We start from the raw sequence: 6,424 nt of genomic DNA on the forward strand, positions 1-6,424 counted from the left end.
TTTTTACTTTTTGGAGAGATTTTTGCTATAGGGTGCATGTGCTCACCAGAAAGACAGAGAGAGATAGAGAGACAGAAAGTGAGAAATCACTCCCCAGAGGGTATGGCCATGCCGCAATCCCTTCTCCTCCATTCTTCTCTTGGGATCTTGGGCACGCACGCACACGTGAGTTTAAGTCACTGGGTCCAGGCCTCAATCCGTGGTCGACTACTTGGGAGTCCAGCGACATAGCCATTATGCTAACTGCTGGTTCCTCCCCCCCCTTTTTTTGGTTGTTTTTCATTCTTTTTGGTGGTTTGGTCTGTGTTAGAGACTTTTGTCTTCAAGGTCAGAAATTCTTTCTTCTGCATGGTTCAATCTGCTGTTAATTTTAGGAAGATTTTAGTTTCCTGTATTGCATTCTTAATTTCCAGAAATTTTGTTTGGTTCTTTTCTAGGGTGTCTATTTCTTTATGAAATTCCTCTTTCATGTCCTGAAATTACTTTTCTCATTTTCTAGAACTGATTCTCTGTTTTCTCTTGCATCTCATTAAGTATTATCACTATGAATATTCAGAATTATTTTTCTGACATTTCTGTGTATTCCTCTGCGCTGTCTATTGTTGTGAGGGGCTACTGCTCTCACCTGGGCAAGAGCTAACCCCTTATTTGAGATCTGTGCTGGTTTTTGATCATGTGAGGTGGTACTCAGTTTTTCCTATTTATTGGAGTAGATTCTGTAGTATTGGAAGAGGAAATTTCACCCTTAGTTCCCAGTTGTATTCTTTTCAAAGGGCTATGTCTCCTAGAACAGAGAAGTTATGGGTACCTTTAGGTTCTTGACTCCTCTATCAAACTTTCAGCTCTTGATGAGGTGGTAGCAAGCTAAAGAGATAAAACTTAGCCAAAAGTATCAGGTTGCATGGCTAGCTGGTGTTCCAGAAGTTCCAGAGTTACTCTCAGGGCCTAAGGGTGCACTGAGGAGAAGAGGTCTGTCAGTCCAGGCGTTAATGTCCTAATGGGTGGGGCGAGCCCAGGCTACCAAAGCAATGGGCTATGGAGTGGCGAAAGTTCCAAAGTTACTCCCAAGTCCCAGGGGTGCACTTAGAAGACGAGGCATAAGGCCTGCGAGTAACTTTCTTAAAGATTTCTTTTTCTTTTCTTTTTTTTTTTTTTTTTTGAGCGGTTTTTGCTATAGGGCGCAAAAAATTTGAGCGGTTTTTGCTATAGGGCGCGTGTGCTCGCCAGACACACAGAGAGAGACATAGAGACTGAAAGAGAGAAATCACCCCCCAGGGAGGATGGTCACGCCGCAACCCCTCTCCTCCTTTCTCCTCTCAGGATCTTGGGCACGCACACACACGCGCCCGGCGTGAGTTTAAGCCACTGGGTTCGGGACGCGAACCACAGTCGACTACGTGGGAATCCAGCAACATAGCCATTACACTAACTGCTGGTTCCCAATAAATATTAAAGATTTCTATGGTTGTTTAGCTCTAAACTTGTGACCAATAATTGCCATTCTAATAGGTGAGATAGTATCTCATTGGGGTTTTGACTTACATTTCTCTGATAATTAGCAATGTTGAGCATTTTTCCAAAAGATGAATGTGTAAAGAAAATGTGGCATATATACTCAATGTAATATTATTAAGCAATAAAAATTCCTGTCATTTGTGGCAATATGGATGTGTCTGAATGACATTATAAGTGAAATAAACCAGACACAGAAAGATAAATATTGCGTGTTCTTTCTTATATGTGGAAGCTAGAGTAGTTGATCTCATGGAGGTAGAGAGCAGAATAGTAGTTCCTAGAAGCTAGAAAGTGTAGAGTGAAGGTAGGAATTGGGAGAGTTTGGCTAACAGAAACAAAATAACAGCTAGATAGGAGGAAAATGTGCTAGGGCTCAAATAAAAAAACTTAGAACCACTGTATGTAGTAACGATTTATTGTAGCTTAATAAAAACTATAGAAGGATTTTGAATGTTCCCAACAAAAGAGAATAATAAATGTTTGATGCAGTAGGTTATGATTTGATCTTTACACATTATATACATGTACTGAAATATATTATAATCCATAAATAGGTGCAATTAGTATTTATCAGTGAAAATACTTCAAGGGGAATTTTGATTATTCCCATCAAGAGGCACATGAGATTAGGTTGTGACTCTTTTTATTTCATAATTTCTTATTTATATTTAATTGTTATACATCTTTATGACATAGACTATGGTTTTAAAGTTTTTTTAAAAAATATTTATTTTAATTTCATTTATTATTAATACTATTTAATTTGCTACAGGGCACATATGCTCACCAGAGAAAGATTGAGAGGGGATTGAGAAAGCAAGCTGCCAGGTCTGGAACTCAAACTGTGGTTGACCACATGGGAGTCCAGCACCTTAACCACTATGCCACCTGCTGGCTCCACTATGCTTTTTATTTTATTTTTTTAAGCATGCATGCAGTATGTTATAATCAAATAAAGGATATTACCATATACATTATTTTAAACAAAAATCCTTACATTATTATGTTTGTTAAGTGCTTTTTCCCTGAGCCTGCCCCACCCAACCCCCACCATCTACCTGCCTCCCATACAGACTCTGGTATCTATATTTGAGCTTTCTACCCTTGTGTCTCCACATAGTTCAAATTCTGCCATAGAGTGCATATGTGCAATATATATCGAGCAGGGACTCTTTTTACAGTTAGTAGGCTTTAATGATAATTATGTAGAAACATTTATCATCAAGGGTCGAAATATTGTGTTATTGTAACTCTGTCATTCTTTTTCCTTTATTAACTTGGATAGTACCCTAAATATGTTCCTTGGGCCAGCAGATGGCATAGTGTTTATGTCACTGGAATCGCACATGGCCAACCTCCATTCAAATTCTGGACCTGGTGGCTCCAAACTCACTTCAGTGCACATGCTCAAGATCCTGGGAGGAGAATGAAGGAGAAAGGATTGTGGCATGGTCACCCCTCCTGGAGAATGATTTCTCACTTTCCCTCTCACTGTCTCTGTCTCTCTCCAGTGAGGGTATGCACCCTAAGGCAAAAACCTCTACCAAAATGGTAATAATAAAATTTTTAAAATAAATATAATAAAAATGTTCCTTCATCAACAGTCTTGTTACTTTGAAGTATATATACATTTTAAGGAAAGACAGAAAGTGTTTGATTCTTTTCCTTTATTTAGGAGTTTTCAAAGTAATGATTTGGTTGCTTATAATCCTTCTCAAATAATAAGGATATTTTCAACTGTGATTTATTGAATTAACATATGTTTTCTGTGTTTTAAGCAATTTCACTTACTATGCTTATTTACGATCATTGGCTAATGAATGTCTCTACTTTTTGAGATCATGTTAGTAGCCCTTGATGAAGTCTTTATTATCTGTTATGACAATATGTACCAGGTTAACTTTATATATTTCTGCTTAACCAAGAATGTTGATTTTTCAGTGATAACAGGAGATGATAGAAAATAAAATAATTTTTCACTTGGTTTATCCATCTATAGATATAGTAGTCTCGATACCATCATCACTACAGTTACAGGAAACAGAACTGGCCATCACTGTTGTTTGTGTGTTTGCATAAGCTTTTTCTATTCTCTACCTCCATTACAGAGTTAAACTGCATCTAATTCCCTTTTTGAGTATTTTCTAAGTGTAGGTCATATTTGAATTTTTGTATATAGATTCTGTCATTTAATTTCTCCTCTTACCCTTTTAAGAAGATAATCTTATTATTGTAGTCTACAGATAAGTAAATAATATATATACTTTTTTAGAGAGAGGTTTTTTTTTTTACCATAGGGTACATGGACTCTCCAGAGAGAAAGAGAGAGACAGAAAGCAAGAGATCACCCCCCCCCGGGGAGGATGGCCACACCATAATCCCTACTGTTCCATTCTCCTGTAGGGATTTTGGGCACATATGCACATGCACCTGGTGTGAGTTTTGTTTTGTTTTGTTTTGTTTTGTTTTGTTTTGTTTTGGAGAGGTTTTTGCTATAGGGCGTGAATGCTCGCCAGACAGACAGAGAAAGACAGAGAGACAGAAAGCGAGAAATCACCCCCCAGGGGGGTGGCCATGCCGCAATCCCCTCTCCTCCATTCTCCTCTTGGTATCTTGGGCAAGCACGCACACACGCCTGGCGTGAGTTCTAAGCCACTGGGTCCGGAACTCGAACCACAGTCGACTATGTGGGAGTCCAGAGACATAGCCATTACGCTAACTGCTGGTCCCGCACCTGGTGTGAGTTTTAAACCACTGAGTTCAAGACTCCAAACATGGTCAACTATGTGGTAGTCCAGGGACATAGCCATTATGCCATCTACTGGTCCCAAAAGAAAATAATATTTAAAGAGACAGAGTGAATTACCTAAGGTCGCATAGCTAATACATGATGGACTTGAAGCTCAAACACAGACAACATGATCTTAAGACTACACTGTCTTATAACATCTATCATACCACAAAGAAAAGAATAGAGGTATTTAGCATGGTAAATCACAGATGAAAAAAAAGAGTAATGTATTAGATTATCTACAGAGAATGGGTTCTCTCATGAGGTCATAACATTTTTCTTACTGAAGTAGGAGATGACCTAGATAACAATGGAGACTGTGAGGAAAGATTGCAATAAGAAAAATGAGGAATTAGGGAAGATTAAGCATAGACCGTTGGGGTATAGGGAAGGTGGCTAACTTGGGAGTAATAAAATTTTATTTTTAAAAGAATTCTAATTAGATTGGAGAAATTCCAGTTTAGATTGGAGAAAATAATACTCCCAGGCTTTGAGATTCCTCTTTTTCCCCAACTTACTGATTTTGCCTGGTGTACAAGATTCATTCAGTCTTAATGAATAATTGTGTAAGACAGGCTGAAAGAAAAGGAAAATATTGAGGAGCTGGTAACATTGTGCTGGAGCCTTGTATTGATTTTCTCAACATATGTTCCAGTCCCATTCACAAATATACCTCTCTGCTGGGAATGTTAAGTCTTCATCTCCTAATACTAGGGTTCCAGATGTGTGTTACTTTCTATAAATTGGATGCACCAGGCCAGATTGTCAATTAGAGTCAATCAAAGTGTAACGAGTGTAGGATAAGGGTCCGGACACCAGGCTGCCTGTGGCTACAGGCCCTTACAGCCGGGACCATCACTCATCCCCACCCCTACCCGTCTCTGGAATTCAGGTTGGTTTCTTGGGAATTTAAGATAAACTTGCACCCACCTCACTCTACCTAGAAATTGGTTCAAGCCAGTGAACAGTTCCGGACACCAGGCTGCCTGCAGCTGTAGGCCCTTACAGCCGGGACCCATCACTCATTCTCTACCTCTTCCCCACTTGCCTTTGAACTCTCTGAATTTCAGTGTTTTGAATAGCACCCCAACTTCTGGATAATTGATATCCCAGAAGAGGAAGAAAATAATAATGGTATAGATAATTTATTCCATGAAATCCTGGAAGAAAACTTTCCAAACCTAGAAAGGCATTCAAATATCCAGACCCAAAAAATACATAGGACCCAGAGTAGAATCAACACAAGAAGATCCTCTCCAAGGCACATCATAGCCAGACTGGCAAAAACAACAGACAAAGACAAGATACTAAAGTTGGCAAGAGGGAAACGTCAAGTTAACTTACAAAGGTTACCCCATAAGGATAACATTGGATCTCTCAGTAAAAACAATGCAGGCAAGGAAAGAATGGGGAAATATAGTCAATGTGTTGAATGAAAAACAATTTCAACCAAGAATACTATATCTGGCAAGATTATCTTTCATATGGCAAAAAAAGATTAAAAAAATTCTCAGATAAACAAAATTTGAAGTAACTCCAGACCTGCATGTCTGGAAAACTAAAAAGTCAGACAGACAGTTATATGAGAACAAAAAGCAACCAATAAAATGGCTCACTTAATGATAGAAACAGGTACGAAAATATCAATAATTACATTGAATGTCAATGGATTAAATTCTCCAATTAAGAGACATAGACTGTCCGAATGGATAAAAAACAGAAGCCCTCTATCTGTTGCCTACAAGAAACTCACCTTATGGATAAAGACATACATAGACTAAAAGTGAAGGGCTGTAAAAAGATATTCCATGCAAATGGAAATCAAAAAAGGGCTGGAATAGCGATATTGATTTCAGACAAAATAGATTTCCATACAAAGACTGTAAGAAGAGACAAATAAGGGCATTATATAATAGTAAAAGGGTCAATTGATCAAGAAGATAGAGATAAAGGATCTAAAAGATACCATAAATCAAATGGATTTAACAGACATCTATAGAACTTTTCGTCTAAAAACCATGAGATAGGAAACAGCAGTTAGCGTAATGGCTATGTCACTGGACTCCCATGTAGTCGACCGCAGTTCGAGTACCACACCTGGTGGCTTAAACTCACACC

The sequence above is a fragment of the Tupaia chinensis genome, unplaced genomic scaffold, assembly GCF_000334495.1.
Source record: "Tupaia chinensis unplaced genomic scaffold, TupChi_1.0 Scaffold144105_1, whole genome shotgun sequence".
NCBI lineage: Eukaryota > Metazoa > Chordata > Mammalia > Scandentia > Tupaiidae > Tupaia > Tupaia belangeri.